The following is a 19453-nucleotide window of genomic DNA, read 5'->3' on the forward strand; positions in this document are numbered from 1 at the left end:
AGAAACACACATGAGCTAAGAGCAAATATTTGTCAGGGGGGGGAAGGAGCAAAAACACCCGACAGAACTGGAATGACAATCACTTATTGACAGACTCTTGATGGAAAAAGCCTGTTTGGCCTCCTGAAAACACGAGCCCGGGGTCAGTAAATGTAGAGGAAACACAAATCTGACTATAATTATACAGCAAGGGGAACAGCCGCTTAATATGTTGAGACGAATTCAGTTTTGTTCTGCGCACTGATGAGGTTGCGAACCTCTCATTATACCGGCATCTTTAAGCATTTTTTTCCCAGCCAGTTTTAAGAACAAAGGTCAACAGAAGCAGCAATACAACCGGCCACGTTGCAGGGATTTTTAAGGTCATCTTTTCTCAGTGGGACACATGTCACGTAAGACTTCATAGACAAACTCAAGGCTAGATGACAGTGTCATAACAAGGTTTATCAAACGCCATTTAGGGTTATGCAGTTGGCCATTAATTTCAACAAGGACGCTAAAGCAAGAGTGGTGTTAAGAATATAATGCTCGACTGTGGCAAAGACCAGCAAGGAGCATAAAATATTAAATATATATATATATATATATATACTAATTATTGAAATTGAATAATTGATCTTAATTGGTTGAAAAGAATATTTATCAAATACTGCGCCGATTAATCAACAGCTAATCGATTAGTAGACTGATTTTTATTTTTGATGAGCAATGAATTGTTTTGATGTTTTTTTTCCATGACCAACCGTCCAAATGCTTTGAATTTTAGCTTCGCTGAAGTAAATATTATCTTTGTGTTGAATCAAAATAAAACTTTTGCATTTTCTATGGAAACAATGATCAATATATTTGCCCTTTTTCTGACATTATGGACCAAACTAGTGAGTAAAACCTAATTATTTTTTGTATATTTTACACAATCAGGTTGGAAATAATGCAATGTTTTTGAAGAAAGGTATGGAAATTAACATTTTTATAAATTTGATTAGATTCATCAACAAAATAAACAGATTAATCCATTTTAAAATAAATAACGGGAAGGGCCGAGTTACCATGTTAGAAATAAAAGGACCCCCGCCTACAAAATATTTCAGCATCGGTCATTTTTGCTGCTTACCTTGAACCCTTGACCCAGGACAGGGACAATTTGAATGGGATAAAACTTCCCACCTTCCACAAATGCAGCATTTGCGTCTGCTACTCAAATTCGGACTAGGGTGGCTATGGAGCTAAATAAAATACTGCCATGAGGTGTTGTGCCCTATTTCAGGTCTTTGAGGATGTAGGTCAACTGACTCCCCATAGCTGGACATCATGTTGTGTTTTTATACCCCAAACTATTCAAGATTGAACCAAAAACACCCTTTGCTGGTTGCAGCCAAATAGGAGCTTAAATTTTGCTTCCGTTATTTTGGGTTGTTTTACAAAACCCGAATATGCATCGTACTGTATACACTGTCATTGAAACAGTTCATCTCCCTGCATAATAAATAAAATCACATGCAAGTCAGCTGCTTCCAGCAGGGATAATCATTCACCTTCCAATACCACTGACTAATGAGTGAAATCCACCCTCTGTAGTTCCATTGAGCCTTGACAGGCCATTACACTCAATGCATGGTTGTATTGAGAGGGGCTCTAAATAATTTATCAGGTTATTACGCCAGATCTGTACTCATTCCAGTTTCAGGCAGGCTATAGAAACAACAGCTTGGAGCGATGGGTTCCCGCTGACTTACCACTCTTGAATAATATGAGTTGTGTTTCCGACTATTGGCAGCATCAATCATACTCGCGGTGTCAGAAGAAGCAGTACGTTCACAGAACGATTTGTTTGTGTGCTGCCGGGAGTGCTTTTTATTTTTTCTAACCCCACTGGCTCATTGCCGTGCAGAAGCTGCTATGTCACTTACTGAACGAAATATTTGTAAAAGCTGTGCTTTTTGTGTATTTGACAATTGCATTTAGAGGTGATTTGAGAAAAACTCGGGACAGAGGAATGTAGTTTATTTGTACTACCTATATGTTTGCTTTATTGACACGAATGGCTTGATATTAATTGATTAATTGACAGCTAATTACTTTTCATAATCAAGTAATCGTTCGGCGCTAAAATTGTCCAAACGCTCAGAATTTCAACCTCTTGACAGGCAATACAGGTTTCTTTAACCCTGTATGAAAAAAGACTCACTATGTTGAATCAATACTTTTGCAAACATCTGTTTTTATTTTAGAAAACAAATCTCACAATTTTGCTGTTTTTCAAGTTTTGATTTATCTTTTTTTTTAATTAAAAACAGAAAACTAAGAAATCACATTTATATAAGTATACACAGCCTTTGCCATGAAGTGAATTTTTTTCCACTGACGATACTTGCAATATTTTTACAGCTTAACTGGAGTGCACCTAATTCAGCTGATTGGACATGGTTTGGAAAAGCACACACCTGCTTATACAAAGTCCCACAGTTGACCGTGCATGTCAGAGCACAAATCAAAGCAATTGTCTGTAGACCTGCAAGACAGGATTCTCTAGACTCTAGAGGAACAAATCTCGGAAGGATACAGAAAATGATCTACTGCTTTGAAGGTACCAATGAACAGTGGCCTACATTGTCCATAAATGGAAAGCGTTTGGAAGCACCAGGACTCTTCCTAGAGCTGGCAGGCTGTCTAAACTGAGAGATCGGTGGAGAAGAGCTTTCGTCAGAGAGGTGAGCAAGGACCCGATGGTCACACTGTCAGAGCTTTAGTGTTCCTCTGTGGAGAGAAGACAGTCTTCCAAAAGGGCAGCCATCTCTGCAGCAATCTAGCAATCAGGAGCGTTTGGTAGAGTGGCGGATGAAAGCCAATCCTTCAAAAAAACAAAAAACAAAACATGGCAGCCCATCTGGAATTTGCCAAAAGGCACCTTAATGACTCTCAGACCAAGTGAAACTAAATGAAACAGAGAAGCATGGTGGAGGCAGCACCCCATGCTACAGGGGATGTTTTTCTGCCACAGGCTATTTAGAAGGAAAAGTGAATACAGAAATATACATGGATATCCTGGAATAAAACCTGTTCCAGAGTACACTTGACCTCAAACTGGGGCAAAGGTTCATTTTTCAGCAGGACAGTGACCTGAAGGACACAGCCAAGATCTCAAAGGATTGGCTTCAGAACCTCTATGTGAATGTCCTGGAGCAGCACAGCCAGATCTCAAGCTTGAATCTGATTGAACATCCCTGGAGAGGAGGTAAAATGACTGTGCAGACTTCCCTCATCCAACTTTATGGAGCTTGAGAAGTACTCCAGAAAAGAGTGTGCCTAAGAAGTGCCTAAAGATATGTGTGTGAAGCTTGTGGCATTATGTACAAAAATACTTGATTGTGTAATTGCTGTCAAAAAGGGATCAACAAAGCACTGAGCAAAGACTGTGAGCAGTTATGTAAATGTGATTTCTTAGAAAGTTTTAGATTTTTAATAAATTTAAAAAAGGATAAAAATACTCTCTTCACATTGTCATAACGGGTGGAATTTGCGGAGAATGTTGAGCTAAGATATTAATTTATTAAACTTTAGAATGAGGCTGTTACATAACAAAAAGCGGAATAAGTGAAGCGCTGTGAATACGGATGCACTGTAGTTGAGGAGACAACATGAGGGCCCGCAATAAAACGGACAGAATTATACATCACATGAAGCAGAGAGCCACATGACAAACATAAGTGGGTGTAATCTTACACCAGCTGAACATTTATGGCTGCTATACAGTCCAGAGTTTATGTCAAATACGCTTGACTCTTTCAAAATATGCTCTCTTTCCCAAACACTGGTCAGAGTACAAGATTGATTTCATAGTTCTACCCTCAGGTGACCCATTCTATACCGAGTAAGCACAAACATATCCAGTATTGAGGCGTGCTTGAAATGACAAATATTTATAGACATATTTAAAGCAGAGGTTTAGCATGAGCCCATTTGCTTTTGCCTTGTGCAATCCTTAAACGACGTTGCCAATGACAACCTAGCATTCTTTCAACACTGCCTATGTTACGATTGCGCCTCGCCACGCAGACATTTCTCATCTCCTTTCCTCTGAGTGGCCGTTTGCTGCTGCCAGGGAGGTAAAGCATCAACCCACAGGAAAGCGTAGTAAGCGCCGCGCAGAAGGAGAGAAGGATTTACGAGAGAAACGGGCCATAGGAGTGGCGGGGGGGGGGGGGGGGGGGGGGGGGGCACCGGAGCGTATACGTAGATGGCTTCAGCGAATGAAGCAGGGAGTGACCTCTTTGTGACTTTCTGGGTCACGTAGCCCAAGTGCGTACCCTTCTGCAGCTAGAAAAGGAGGACTAGTATTAAGCGCTGGCACCGAGACACGGACCAGACAAGACATCAACAGAAAAATGTCTGTTTTTGAAATATAAAAAGCCAGCTAAATATACACATTCATGGGACACTTGAATTACAGGCTAAATATAAAAGTGTCTCATCCCTGTTGGCTCCTCATCTTTGGAAGCATCAAGGGGAAAAAGTGATTTACTCTGCTTGGTGGAGTCACATTTTCATATATTAGTACAACGCTTGGGCGATAGAGTAAAAAAAATCTCACTTTTTTTCACTTGTTCTGGACAATTATATTTTTTAAAAAACTGTTCAAAATGTTCAAAAAGACACCGTGTGCTGTTTTTAACACTGTAGCTTGTGTGAAAAATAGCTATTCATAGCTTAGGCATAACTTTCTTAAATGTCACAATTAAGTACTTTGCAAATCTGGTAAACACGTCTTGTTAACCGTTCAACATTTTGCCACTTTTCTGGCATTTCAATTCTCAAAGTGACTTCAATGAATTTGGGTTACAGCACAGCCATAATTAGTGCAATTAAAGAGCAAACCTGCCTTTTGAATGCATGATCAAATTTGTTTATCTCAATTATTGTGTGTGAATTTTATAAACTACTGGTATTCTTTTTAAACCTATATATGAAGAACACGTGTCTTCTGTGAAGAAAACATGAGTTTTTTTAAGGCATGAACAAAATGATTGTTTTTAGGTAGATTCAGATTTTGGGCAGAAAAAATAACTGATTAATTGGTCGATTCATTTTAAAAAATTGAAATCAACAAAATAGCATTTATTGCTGCCAATGCATTTCAATTGGTGTCATTTATTGGTGGATTTTCACTTGTGACAGATCGACCTGATACCTATTCTCCATGAAAAGCATGGGTAAATAGAAAAAATAATAATAATAAAAAAAATCATTTTTGGTTCACAAAATGCATTGCAGGGCAAAAATAATGAACTGACAAGGACATTTTGTCATTTGTGCTTATGTTACAAGTTGTTGAATGGGAATCGTTTTTGACACATTACCTGTGACTTCGCGTTGTGTGTAAAGTAGGGACATTGTGGTACATGCTTTGTATGAGTCCCTTGCATTGCTCACCCAATAATTGGCATGTAAACCTCCCTTTTTTCCACTTCTATTTTTATTTACGATTGGCATACAAACCATCCAAAATGCGATTTGAATTATGTTTGCAAAGTTTTCTTCCTCCATAATGGGCTAATTTAATAGGCGGGCCAATTAATAGGTCAGGGCCCTAGTTTTTTTTTAGCCCAGTTAGGCACCATAATTTATCCAGTCAAGCTACTTGGACAAATACCATGATATCTTAAAATCTATTTCCGAAAATAAAGTCCCGTAATTGACGACCAGCCACAATTATACATTGGGTGTGTCCAATCGTTGTTAAAAGCTGCATTTCACATACATTGGGAATAACTAAGAATAAGAAAAATTGCTTTTTCATCAATGTGCTAAAGCACAACCAAACCATACTACTATGCTAATTAAGGTTCGTTGAATGCACTTCTATTTTAAGCTCATGAGTACACATAGACTATAGCTGCTATAGTGACTAAAAAAATGGAAGACTATAACAGCTACAGTCTTCCATTTTTTTAGTCATGCATCCTATGTCAGTATATTTACTCCTGAGTTTAAAATAGAAGTGCATTCAACTAACCTTAATTAGCAGAGTAGTATGGTTTGGTTTCATTCACTGCGGTAGTGTTTGAAATCTGATCTGGCTATTGTTCCTGGTGTTTGGCAGAATGGTTTTTAACTGTCTCGGCTACATAAGCAGTGTGACATGACATCATAGCCGCAAGACAGACGCATAACCTGCCAATAAATGCAGCAAAATTGACACAGTAAACAAGGACAAACCAAGGAGGGCAATTTTTGTATTTTCTCAGAAGGCCAGATAAAAATGATGAAAAAATGATAACTAAACAATTGTGGAATATGACCGATGTTTGTGTGTATTTGGGATTTTTTAAACAGCTCCCCTGATGCTTTATGTTTAAGAATTACGTGGCAATATATGAAATGGTCCGAATGACCATAAAAAGTGCACAGGCACTCTGATGTAAGTACTACACCAGGGCGTTTAACACACCATTATGAGGATGCCGGTGGCACACAGCAGTTATTCCAAAAAGGATGTTGAGGACACCACCGTTAGTCTAAACTTAACCTCTGGGTTGCCCTCTTCCCAAATCAAAAACTGTTGAGCGTACATTTGCTGAACAGCTGATCTGAATTAGTACAATTCACTCCTAGGAAGTTCACCTTGAGCTAAGCGCGTGCGAGGCAACCATAAAAAGACATCAATGATGAAGCCTCAATGACGATTCACCATGGCAACAGAGAGATTGCGTGATGACTAAGAAAATAGGTTCTGGGAAAAAAAAAATGCCGCGTGGAAAAACAAAGTGGCGAAGGAGCAAGCGGATGCAGTAGAGAATGTGGGGTTGTTCAGATTCTGATCCAAGGTTTAATGCTGTCAATTCCAATACCGATCATCTATGAGTGAAATCAGCCAAAACCGATCATACGGATAGGCCGCAATTACTTGTTTCATGTAAAAGCGCATTTTAAATTGCAGCATAATTAGGCACTGTAGTGAACACCATCTGAGTTTGCTTAACTGCTATCAAATGTTACAGAAGCATATTTAATCAAAACATATGAGTACATATTAATAATTTGCACAACAGCCACTTGCAATTCTGCCTGCGGAATACATCGTTGATTTTTCTTTTAAGGTTTTTCTGTTAATATCCATTTAACTGCCACTTCCCACCAGAAGACAAACCGCGGTTTTTATGCAACGTCATCACACAAAACTCAAGTTAGCAAAATTAACAATGTTTGTGCAAAGCAAGTTTTCATTGTGTGCGATTAAGATATATGGTCTGAGACACAATTCAATCAAATGAATTAATTTGGTAAAGCTAGCACATCGTTATAGATTTGTCTGACCTCAATATTGACAGGCGGGCTAGGATTTAAGGTGAAACCGGCATAAAGTCTAGCCTGTGGGCACTGCAGGCTCTGAGCTGGAGTCCATTTATCATGTTGACTGACTACCAAATTCTTTTACCCCGTCTTTCTTAACTTGATCATTCAAACTTTCCCAATGTTATTTTACAGAGGTTTTTACATATCCTATTGACGATAACACCCTCTAGTCTAGATCATTTATCTTGAAATTTCAAGTGTACACAAATGGCAATTGAAATGTACCATGATGCTTTGTGCTAATTGGACATATGTCCACAACTCAGATGGCGCACAGCTTTTAACACACATAATGAGTGTGTTTACGGGTGCTAATATGAAGAAACATTTCTTTGTGATACATGTTTTGACAACACATTCAATTGGGTTATTTCCGTTGCGCTCGCCTCACTGTGTATTTTTCACAACTATTCTTTTTATGTGGAAGCACTAAAGAGGAAAGTGATCGTAGATTTTTCAGTTGCCTTGTCAGAAGCAACCACGCACAATGAGACCACGGCCGTATAATTAGCAACGTGACAGGATTGTTAAAAAGTAAAATTTGTCAGGATGCAACGTGTTTTCAAAAAGGCCACTTCAATCTGGGTACAACGCAGAAAAAAAGAAAATAAAATAGGATGAAGCAATCTGGATGAATTAAGCCTTTTGTGTGGGCCTTTGTAGGAATGCTTTAATGTGACATCGCCTACTGAAACTCTTGGTAAAAAAAAAAAAAAAAAAAATCTAACTAAAGTAAAACAGTGTAACTTACTTTTAATGCTTTTCCATTTCATGTTCTATTCAGAGAACCCTCTGCTCCGGCTGACAAGTTTCAGTTAAAAATATCTGGCAATTTTTTAGGCCTGATGTGATCCGATTCAAAATGTACGTCTTCTTTCAAATGCCAACACTCGCCTTAAAAACTTGACTAAAATCCCTGTTTGTATCAATCTGGTCAGCCATTTTGTCACTGTCTGTCATAGGAAAACAACATCATTGTTCCACAGAGTTCACGTAACAACCAATCACGGCTCACATGACCTAGGTCATGTGACATTAGCAAGCTGAGCCATGATTGATCTTTACCTGACCCCTGATGTCATTTTTCAGTCAACGACAAGAGGCAAAATGGCCACTCCCTGAGATGGATGAAAAAAAATTCATATTCCAGACACCGTATGAACCTCGTGCAGTATTTTGTCCAATCCTTTGATCTATGCATCAAAGGCATTTCACATCAAAGGGAGAGCATTAAAAGAAGACACCAGGCAGCTGAAATTTCACCCAGATGGGGACCACATGTCAAACGTTTAACATGGCATGACTGTTATCTCAATACCAGCAGTGTGCCATCCCTTGGATAAAATACCGCCAGAATGATGTGGGAAAAAAGACCCAAAAATGGTCAAAACACTCCACAGGGGTTAACCATAATGCTGTGTTTAGAATAGGGTGGCTGCATAACATACTGTTGTAAGGAAATTTTGGGGTTGACTTTTAACTAGCACGGATGGAAAACTACTGGTGAGAAAAGCAGCCTAGCAGAATAGGTCATGTAGGTCAGGAACAATATTATTTATTTATTTATGATGGGTTGTTTTGGAAGCACATGAAGTGGTCATTCCATGTTTTACACACAAAAAAAACGAAATAAATATGGAAGTCACTTGTCACATTGCTCGTATAAGACACTCATAACCTAACCCTAGACCTTATAAGGCCTCTAACAAAGTGAATAAAATGAAGAAGCCAGGCCGCAGCCCTGAACAGAAATTGGTTAAGCTGCACAAAGACATGTGGAAGACAGCGGGTAAAGTGGTAAATTCAAAAAAGAAAAAAGATTCTGGCATCATGGCCAAAGAATGTCAGCAATGAACTTTGAGACCACGTCCCAACGCAAACGAGTCAAAGCCAAAATCCCATCCGGGCCGAAAACAGTAGCAAAGGTGGAACATAAAGCTAAGGAAAAAGCCTCTCTCTGACAGTAATGAGCATCACGTGAACGATCGCGCATATGGTACAAAAAGTGTTAAACCAAGCCAAAAAATTCCCCTAAAAAAAGGGCGGGAGCAGGATTGGAGAAAATATAAAAGCAAAAAGTAGAGAGGAAGTTTGTGGAGAGAGAAGGGAGGAAAACGAAGGTTGAAAAGTTTTAGCGCATACCTCGGGCGGGTCACTGCGAGTACAGAAGATACATAAAACAAATCGGATCTGGAATGACTCGGCCTTCTCACAAGGAGGCCACAATGGAAACATATGGGCCTTTAGTCACATGTTTAAGCGCAACCGCCACCACAAAAAACAAAACAAAACAAAAAAAACAAAAAAAAAACAAGAAGTGAGCGGGATGACGTGGGCAACCCGAGCGGATATTTACAATGATGAAAGTTAATGTCTCCGGAGAACACATGAGAACAATCGGAGCAAACTCCAACAACGACGTGGATAAAGAGGTTCGCAACGCAGCCAAACACCTGGTGCGGCCGACTAGTCCGGTCCTGTCCCTTCTCTCGTGCGCCCTCCTCTCTGCGGGTTTATCTCATGCTTTTTCTGCCGATCACAGGGAGTGTGTTACAACAGCAGTAACAGCACATGACAAGGTGACCTGTGCCCCACACAGGATGGGCTAAACTGGGGTGGAAGGGGGCGGGTGGAGGGGTCCTGTGTCCCGTGTACTACACTATGGTCTATCGCTCCCCTAACCAGGCCCCTGCTGCTGGACAGCAAAGGGAAAGAGAGAGAGAGAGAGAGGGGTAGTACGACGGCCTGCCCCTTATGCTGGGCCCCTTGCTGGACTCTCGAGAGGGGGAAAGGCAGGGAGAAGCCCGCTCAAAAACAGACATACACGAGAGTCCCGTTTATGTCTATGCTGAATTTGACAGGGAATGCACAGTCTCAAGCACACGCGGTCATGCAAGAAGACCTAAGTGGACACAACTGGACGGGAAACAAACGGATCGCATTTGCGCTTGAGCCAATCTTTTGCCACATTAAAAAAAAAAAAAAACGCTTCCTGAAATGAACACGGATTATGAATGCGGACCAAGTGGGTTAAACAAATTGAATATACAAGCCAAATAACTCAGGATAATCTAATTATACAAGACATAAGATAAATCTTGTGAATGTTTTTTTGTTTTGTTTTTTTTTTGCAACGATATAAAAATAAGTCACAAATCAAATGGAGGGAAGCTATTAAACAGGGCCTTAATTTGAAATTATGGGAAAGATCAAAGTTTTAAACTTGGATTTAAAAGCATTTGCATTTCATTGGTATGTTTTGAATCTTTATTCATTTACCTTATTTTCTCTCATAATGAAGTACAGCATTGTTTATAATTTGGATTTAAAATTATTAGCACTTTATTGGTATGTTTTGAATCTTTATTGATTCATGTTATTCGCTGTTATAATAGATCATTGAAAATGTGATATTAATAATCTTTTCAAAGACCATAACAATAGGTATATGAAAGGAGCATAGTTTATAACTTGGATTTAAATGTGTTTGTGGTTTATTGGTATGTTTTGATATTCATTAATTTATGTTATTCACTCTCATAATAAAGTATATCAGAAAATAGGGGGATCGCATTATACACAAGTGTATATATACAATACTTAAACATATTTTAAGGGAAATAATTTGGGTGCTGTATTCAAAGGATTTTACAGTAATTCTGTTTTATTAGCCCATTTCATATTTGCATATTTTCATTAAAATAGATATATATAGCAAGTTCAATTGTAAGTTAAAAGCAACTGAAGATTTTTTTGACGAATAAATTAAAAAAAGAGAAATCACGAAAAGTAAATATGAAACTGCATTACACCGCCCTCTTTAAAGTATATCGAATCCTTTTAAGTTGTGTTACACTGCACAGTATATTTTCTCTCCCAACAAGTACTTCTGCTTCCTACAAATGCAACCCGTGTGATATGTTTGGCCAAGAACCCATCAGCCACAAGAACTAACTGAAAACCTGCAGACATCAGGGTGAACTTACCACTTCATTAGCTCCAAAGGCAAGCGAACATATGTGGCATGTACATCCAAGTGGCTCTTAAGTGCGATGGCCCCTTTCTCTCTATATGTTACACGTGAGGAGGAAGCCACCAATTACTGCGGTCACGAAAGGAGGGGAGGAGAGCGTATCGCCCTTATATGATACCGAATGGACTGGCTGTACCATTCACATCTCCGGAAAGAACATGACCCAACTGCATTTAGTAAAATAAAAGATACTTTATGGGAATTCGCTTTGAAGTATTACAAGGCCACTTGTTACACTATAGAAAAATACTTCTGTTAAATGTAAAACAGGTTTGTCATATGATTTTAATGCAGAACGCAGGGCAGTGTTGAATGAGAAATCTATAGGGTTAGAAAGGGAGAGGCCTCTCTTTTCTCTTCCTCGCTCACAAAATGAAGTAGCCGATGTCAAAACAACGCCATAAAATGGTGCAGAATACTAAGAATGCAAGAAATAAAGCACAATCAACGAAAGGGATAATAATAGAGACAATTAAAGCCATAATGGGTGGTGTCGGGAATGGCATTTCGGTAATAAATTTTGAGTCTTTTTTTTTTTCTCACCATTTGGCGATGATAAAGTGGTTGTTTGCGAGTGGATGTTAAAGTAGACTAATTTGAATGTGCTTGAGTTTTTTAGTAAATGTTATGACAGTTCCATATAACAAAGGCAGGTTTATTCTTTATTTTGATTCATTGACATACCAACCACTAGAATGGAAGAAGGATGCCTGGTTATTTGATGGTTATTAGGTATTGTCAACTCGGATGACTGGATGAATCAGTTATTGCAATAAAGTAACATAACAAAGTAATTTCACCTCATCATTCTCAATTTCGGTTTTTATAGCTTGATAGAAAGCCCACATTAAAATTCAACGCATTCACGGACGGCTTTCCTGTCTGAGTTTGAAATGCCCATCTGGCGTTTGAATGCACCACATGCACTGCATACAGTTAAGGCTAGCACTAACGCTGGAGATTTGTGCTGTGCCATAGAATGACAGTGCAATTGATTCAATTTCTTAGAATCCTTAAGCAGCAATTAAATGTGAGTTTTTAATGGTGGTGTGTTCATTTTGGTACAAACGTGACAAGACGGCAACAAACACAGGCAACAAAAAGGATAATTTCAAAATAAAAGCTATGCAAGACTATTGCATTGTCTTTCATGTATTATTTGGTGTGTTTATTTTACAGCTGGCCTCTGCAACATGCATGTGATGTTGTTTGTCTTTCTTGTGTTTTTTTGGCTTGTTCGTGGTCCCAGGAAAGAAGCAGAAGCTTGGCAGTGCTCTTTGCGTGACCCGCTGAAATGCTTTACAGAGTTGCCTACCAAGTGACGCCCCTTTCCTTCTGTGTGCTTGTGTGAATTTCAGACAGATGCTTGATGGGTTTTGTGTCATCGCATCAATTTGTGGATGAATTGTTTCAGTTTTCCAAAAAACTGCCATTTTTGGAGGCTGAAATTTGGTGCATACCTGTACGGTGCCTTAACACGTAGTTTAGGTAAATGTACAATGCCTTTAACAGTTATTTTGCAAATGGCATTTACATACACAATTATGAGTCACTACCTAGCACACTATTTGATAGTTGTTTTCTATAATCATAAGTATGCGAATGTGACATTAAAGAGCAATGACAAGTGATTGTATGTACCTTCAGAGCTGTTCTTTATGGGAGTGAATTTTTTCCCGGAACGGAGAAAAAAATGCTTATTATGTGAGCAGCTTTGGCTTATGTGTGATCGAAATGACTCACCTGAGGATTTGGCATGCCCTTGAATACTGGCTGAGACTTGAAAGCTTTCCTTCGTTTATCCCAAGATGTTAATCCTATTCAATAGAAAAGCAAAAAGGCATGTGGCAAGTCAGTGAAGGGGGTCTTAACCCTCGGACCTGACCTAAAAGTGGCGTTTATGTAACGCAGAAATATTATCAACCCAAACATAACATGACACGGGCAATAATGTCATCCGAAGTTGCGCAGCGTTATTGATACATCGACAAGTTTATAAAGAGGCGACTGGCATTAAAATGAAGCTGTCGTAAGGGAGAGCCATCGCAATAAGTCGCAGTGTGGACTTTTGCACGTTGCTCTTGTGCAATGCGAGTTTTCATACCATAACAGTTGAACTCAACTTTCCCCCAATTCACACCCGAGTTGCTTTTCATCTTCTTCACGCGCCGTCTTCGCGCGGGTCCGCTCCCATTTCGACCGGGGGATTTTCTTAGTGACTAGACGGTTGTGTTTTAATCTTAAAAAGGTGGGAAGACGTTGTCCGCCCTTGCAGACATCGGGCTCCTCGCACACACGCACGCGGCGGCGCTGGTAGAGGCTAACGCTTAGCGTGCCTAGCAAGCTGCCTTTAACCCTCAAACGCGGCAGAACTTCAGGCGGCTTGTTAAGCGGAGCGACGGCCAAATACTCAACGGAAAAGCTGTTCACGCGTAGTGAGAAAAAACAAACGCCCTGATGATTGCAGAAGAAATTCACACCTACTGTAGTACGACGACATATATCCTTGGCTCTTCACTAACCAAATAGATGGCCATTACTTTTGTTATGCACCGCCTCCTCTTCGGAGCCTCAACGGGAAAAGAGGGATTTCCTCTCCGCCTACATATCGCGTCTAGCCAATCAAGTGCCAGATATACGGATCGGCCCTGATCTGGTTGGTGATATATCTGCATTGTCATGCGCTGATTGGTCTGGATTGATGTCCGTCGTGTAAAAAGCCAGCCCTAGAAACAGGGGTGTGTCGTGACGTCAGCGGTAACGACGAGGTAAACAACTTTGACCGCGTGAGCTTAAAGCAACATGGTTTTGTCTCACATCCGTGTGTGTGAGGCATTGGCGAGACCCCCAATGCGGGGATTACCGCGACATCACTATCCACAATGTCCCGCGTCGACTAGCGCAGAATGTGAAATTTAGGCCACGTGTCTCCCTTTGTTTGTAAAAACGACGGGTGTTCCATGTGTGCGTAAACACAATTGTACCCCATGTTCCCGATCGAAAGCGTACCAGTGAAATCGCATCATTAGATGCACATGCTCACCCTGTTTTCGTTTAAATGCGTCTCGCCTCATTGTTTGACATCCTCAGAATGTGTGCGGTCAGGCGTGTGGAGACGAGGGGTGTGTCTACTCTGCAGTGCACTGGTAGGCTGCGAGGCGATGCCGCCGCTCTGCCCAGTGTTGCCATACATTTGCAATGCAAAGCACGCCGAGTGCACTGAAAATAGATGACTAAACAACCGCGATGCATAATATTGATGTTTTGTCGCGCTTTCCTTGAGCAAATATCGAATCCGCTGCGCCTTCACGCTTCACTCGCTCACATGGCATTTGTACGTCCATTGGCGTGTTGCACAAGGGAGTTGTGGTGCAGAGGAAACGGTGGTACAGTATGTGCATATGTGTGTGTGTGTGTGTGTGTGTGTGCGAGCGTGTGTGTGTGTGTGTGTGTGTGCTGTTAAGGCCGGTGGAGGAGGCCTATGTGAAGGTCAGGGGTGTGTCTGTAATAAAAACACTGTAAAGGGGGACAGATAGGAAGGGGAGTGGGAAAGAGGGAGAAGGGCCCCATCCGGCTTCATATATCCTCTTCCAACTCAAATTGTTTTTGGACTCCTGCTGCAGGCTGAGTCAAAACTGCATCTGCAAATTCCATGAGTTTAAAAGCTTTATCCTCACACTTGCCGCAAATCTGTTTCACATGTATTTGTTCAATTTGAAATATCAGATTTAACAGAAAAAGATACAAATAAATGTGCATTCTCATTGCAAGCATGAATTCATTTATTGCAGTTAATTACTTTATTCCTAACAGTCACAGGTTGTAATTAAATGTGCAGGCTTAACATATTAAAAAAAAAATAACACTTCGTGATTAGGGCTGCTAATAATGGTCATTTCAATAATTGTGTGTTTTTGTTTTGTTTTTAATTGAATTGGCTATAAACACACGTATAGATGAAGAATAATTCACATAGCCAATTACGCTGAAGGACAATATATTTTGTCCAATTCACCTGCCATGCATGTTTTTGAAGTGTGGGAGGAAGCCGGAGGGGACGGAGAGAACCCATGCGGGCTTGGGGAGAACATGCAAACTCCACACAGAAAGACCAGAATGAGGTGGATTTGAACTCAGGTCCCTGAATTGTGGCATGGACGTGCTAACCACTGCCCCACCGAGCTGCCAATCAAAAAAGTGATCATTGTATCTGTGTCTGTGATATTAAATTAGTTGTGTTACATAAATTTAAGTCCTGAGCAGATAGACTCTCTCCTCTGTGGCAGCTCTATCAAATGGGTTTTATTTGTATTCGTCCAACTCGGAAAACTAATACAGCCAAACTATCTGACTAAAAATCTCATTATGAATACCAAAAACCTCAAGATTCCTTTTTTTTTTTAAACTAGGCTCAAACCTTCCCCATCATAAAACCTTTTTAACCCAACTGTTTAACCGACCTTTTGGGTGAAATTTCAGCTCCCTAGTGTATTTTATTTCAATGATTTCACTTTGTTGGGAAATGCCTTTGATGTAAAGACCAAAGGATTAGAGAAAATACTGTGCAAGCAATAAATGCACAGTGAAATGAAGCTAAAGTCAAGGTTAAGAACTGTATCAAGCATGAGGGAAATATACAAGAGAAGGGGACGTGAAACTGTTTTCAAAGTTCTATTACCAGTGTACTAGATAACATCCCACATTTTACTATCAGTCTGAGGTAGAATAACAGAAAATCCCCAAAGATGATGAAAAATGTCAATTTGAACGGTTTCTCTTATGTGGCCCAAACAAGTCTTTGAAAGTCCAAATTTTGCCGCTCTGGGATTCTTGTTTATGTCCAGTTCAGACAACTAAAGCATGTAATCCTACTGTGGCGGCACCAAGGAAATGTGTCTAGCTGCCGATTCACACAGTGGCTGGTAGTAAAGTACGTGGGTGTTAGATTCACACTGGTTATTTGCCCTGTGGCTTGGGCCAGGTCCAAGTCTGGCACCGAGGCCAGAATTAAGCAGCTCCACTAACAGGGATTTGCTCGGCCGTATTACATCCATGTCGGACTCGTATTTTGGCTCTGCCAGTTTGTGTCCTCGGATGCTCTGGGTTGCTGTTTGGAAAGCAAGAGGGTGGAAATCATAAATCAGAATCACTTGACCCACTTAAACTGAGAGAATTTGTATTCGTGGCATTTGTACAGTGACATGAATAGCCTGCACGGTAGAGCTCATGCTTTTGGTCAGCCGGAGTTGACTTAGCGCTTTCAACAGTGCGGACAGAATACACAGAGCAAACACTTCATAAATTATGTAGTTCACATACTGTAATTGAATATAAACATTGTTGATTCAAACAGATTCCTGATGCGAGTTTCACTGTGGGACACCTGCACTCAAAATATATGCAATACTGTACTGCACAGAAACACTGCAATACCCCCACCCCCAGCCCCCATAAAAAAAAAAAAGCAAATTCAGCGTGATAGGAATCGACGGCTCCTGAATTAAGTCAACGACAGCTGAAAAGAAGTGACATACTGCTACACTTATCAGTGGTCGCCTCTTTTGAAGCCACCCCTTTTCTTGATGAGCAAACATTTTTACTCAAACATAAGAAAAAAAACAAAAAAAATATTTTTTAATACTTTATGGTTTTATTCGATTTCTTTATGTGCTCACCAGAAGACATCAGAATAATGTGGTCATAATGCATCATATTAATGTAATAAAACGTATTAAATAAATTCTTACATGTAAAATATGTACTTGAGCTTGCTGGAGTCAAACCTGAGAGGTGATCAAAGGAAAGGGAGCACACACCCTTAATCCCTGAAACTATATATATATATATATATATAAAAAAGAAGCACACAATCAAAAGGAGCACGCAAAAAAGAAGCACACAATAAAAACACGCAAGAAAAAAGAAGCATGCAAGAAAAGAGCACGCAAAAAAGACGCATGCAATATATATATATATATATATATATATATATATATATATATATATATATATATATATATATATATATATTGCATGCGTCTTTTTTGCATGCGTCTTTATATATATATATATATATATATATATATATATATATATATATATATATATATATATATATATATATATATTGCATGTGTCTTTTTTGCGTGCTCTTTTCTTGCATGCTTCTTTTTTCTTGCGTGTTTTTATTGTGTGCTTCTTTTTTGCGTGCACTTTTAAAAAAAAAAATTGCACGTCCTTTTTCTCGCATGCTCTTTTTCTATTGTGTGCCTATTTTTCTTGCATGCTTCTCTTGCGAAGTGTTTTTGATTTTTGCTTTTCGATTACCGTTTGTTTGTTTTTTTTGCTTGCTTTGCACTTCAGGGCCACCGTAGTGAAAAGCTCCCTAAAGTTGAATTCCCATGATAGAGGCCCTCGAAACGCTGCATAGAAGTCAACCAAACGAAGTACTATTACACTATCAATGACTTGCAAAGTGATCTATCAATCTTGGATAATCTTTTCCGCTGTCCTTCGTTCTCCCACAGGAGGGAACTAGAGTAGCTTACATGAAGGGCTGCTCGGGCTCACTCCTTCAAAGTCCATCTAGCAGCTGTGCTTGGGCCTCTAGAGGTAAACATTTGAACTCCAGTGTGAAGTATAGAGTTTCTTGACCTGCACATGAATAAATCCCTGTCAGTAACAACTACTGTATAATAATTTACAGTAAGTAAGTGCAATTGCTTTTGCAAGTCCAATTGTGGACAATATATGCATTTTACCTTTAAATACAGGAGGAAGAGCTCTTAATTTTACTAAAAAAATGTCTTTGGGACACAAACATTAGAACAGTAGCCTTACCCAGATCAGTGTTTCCTTGTTTTTCACGGTTAATGGAGACTGCAAAACGCCCACGATAAGTGAATTCCGTTTTGGACTGTAGGACAACATCATGAAGGGGGCGTGGTAGCCGCACGGTGAGAGGCGGGGTTTCAATCAACAACCCGTTTCACTTCCTCATAAGAATTTAATTTCCAATGCACCAAAGGTAAGATTCCATCATTTATATGAATATTTTTAACGGTGGAAAGAATAAAATACCATGATATAGGCTCTGTATTACATGTGACTTGTGAATGACTGGCGACCAGTCCTGGGTGTATTTATTTTTTATTTTTTTTGCCCAAAGTCATCTGGAAAAGTGCATTACTATGCAGCAGCATGACGATGATGATGGAAGCAACATTTAAACAAAATGTCAATCAGTCAAATCAGGATTCCTTTACAACAGCACTCCCCCCTTTTTTCAGGTGAATACCCCGAGCCCCGCCCTTTGCAAGCCTCTGGTGCACATACTAACCTTGGTGACGCAAACAAGAAATCACAAGAGTGTGTGTGGTGGTATAACGTTTGCATGAGATGAAACAACACTCCGTAAACGAAGGCAAACGACACAGAAAATTACATTACGTTTTAGCTTTGTCATCGGATCACTCATGGGGTAGTTGACTGGATGCTGTGGAACGTATGAACGCTTGCGTACGCAAATCCAATCTCGTGCGATTGTATTGTCATGAATATGACGTTGAACGTGGAATTTATTACAACAAAAGCATGCGAATGAGTCACGTCTCACCTATGTATGCTGTTATTTCGAACGGGAAGCTTTGGCTAATTTTGCAATGCATCGCGACGCTACCTTTTGACGTGTAACATACGCGACAAGCAAACGTCAGCGTGATAAATTTCGCTGCAGTTGTATTAAAAACACGTGGATTCGCCCCCTCACCCGAAAAAAAAAAAAAAAAACACAACATACCAAAAAAAACAGGTTATATACTCTCAAAAACCGAGCTTTGCGCATGAAACGGTCCCGTGGTGTAATGGTTAGCACTCTGGACTTTGAATCCAGCGATCCGAGTTCAAATCTCGGCGGGACCTCGTCCTTTTGGGCCTGGCACGCACGAAGATCTTTTCGCTGAACTTTAGCATTCAAACATATTTCACTATATTTATATATACGCATACCGCGAATGCCTACGGTATATGATGTGTACATAATTATTTATTCACACGCCCACATAGCCT

The 19453-nt window shown here is 39.8% G+C and overlaps 1 protein-coding gene, 1 long non-coding RNA gene and 1 other non-coding gene across 5 annotated transcripts in view; 1 reads left to right on the forward strand and 2 right to left on the reverse strand.

Annotated features, from left to right (window-relative positions):
* The window catches only part of LOC148419084 (vitamin D3 receptor B), a 31567-nt gene extending 17615 nt beyond the window's left edge, over positions 1 to 13952 (reverse strand). The window contains exons 1-2 of one of the 2 annotated variants that reach the window (XM_088423332.1): positions 13871 to 13952; positions 13130 to 13203 (exon numbers count right to left, since the gene is read on the reverse strand). The gene's annotated coding sequence lies outside the window, so the exon portion shown is untranslated. Of the gene's footprint in view, positions 1 to 13129; positions 13204 to 13866 lie in introns of both variants that reach the window. The other variant, XM_088423333.1, reaches the window with a different exon arrangement.
* A 1318-nt stretch (positions 13953 to 15270) lies between these two features.
* Positions 15271 to 19064, reverse strand: LOC148419085 (uncharacterized). Of its 2 annotated transcripts, none has more exons than XR_015866667.1 (3): positions 19002 to 19064; positions 17935 to 18040; positions 15271 to 16493 (listed from the first exon to the last, which is right to left on the reverse strand). It is a non-coding gene; the product is annotated as an uncharacterized LOC148419085 (long non-coding RNA). The 2 variants fall into 2 exon arrangements; XR_015866666.1 differs by lacking the exon at positions 19002 to 19064 and adding an exon at positions 18227 to 18291.
* Positions 19065 to 19234: 170 nt separating this feature from the next.
* Positions 19235 to 19306, forward strand: trnaq-uug (transfer RNA glutamine (anticodon UUG)). The gene has a single exon. It is a non-coding gene; the product is annotated as a tRNA-Gln (tRNA).
* Positions 19307 to 19453: the final 147 nt, after the last annotated feature.

Source organism: Hippichthys cyanospilos, chromosome 9 (genome assembly GCF_059441005.1).
Source record: "Hippichthys cyanospilos isolate Australia breed blue-spotted pipefish chromosome 9, RoL_Hcya_1.0, whole genome shotgun sequence".
Lineage (NCBI taxonomy): Eukaryota > Metazoa > Chordata > Actinopteri > Syngnathiformes > Syngnathidae > Hippichthys > Hippichthys cyanospilos.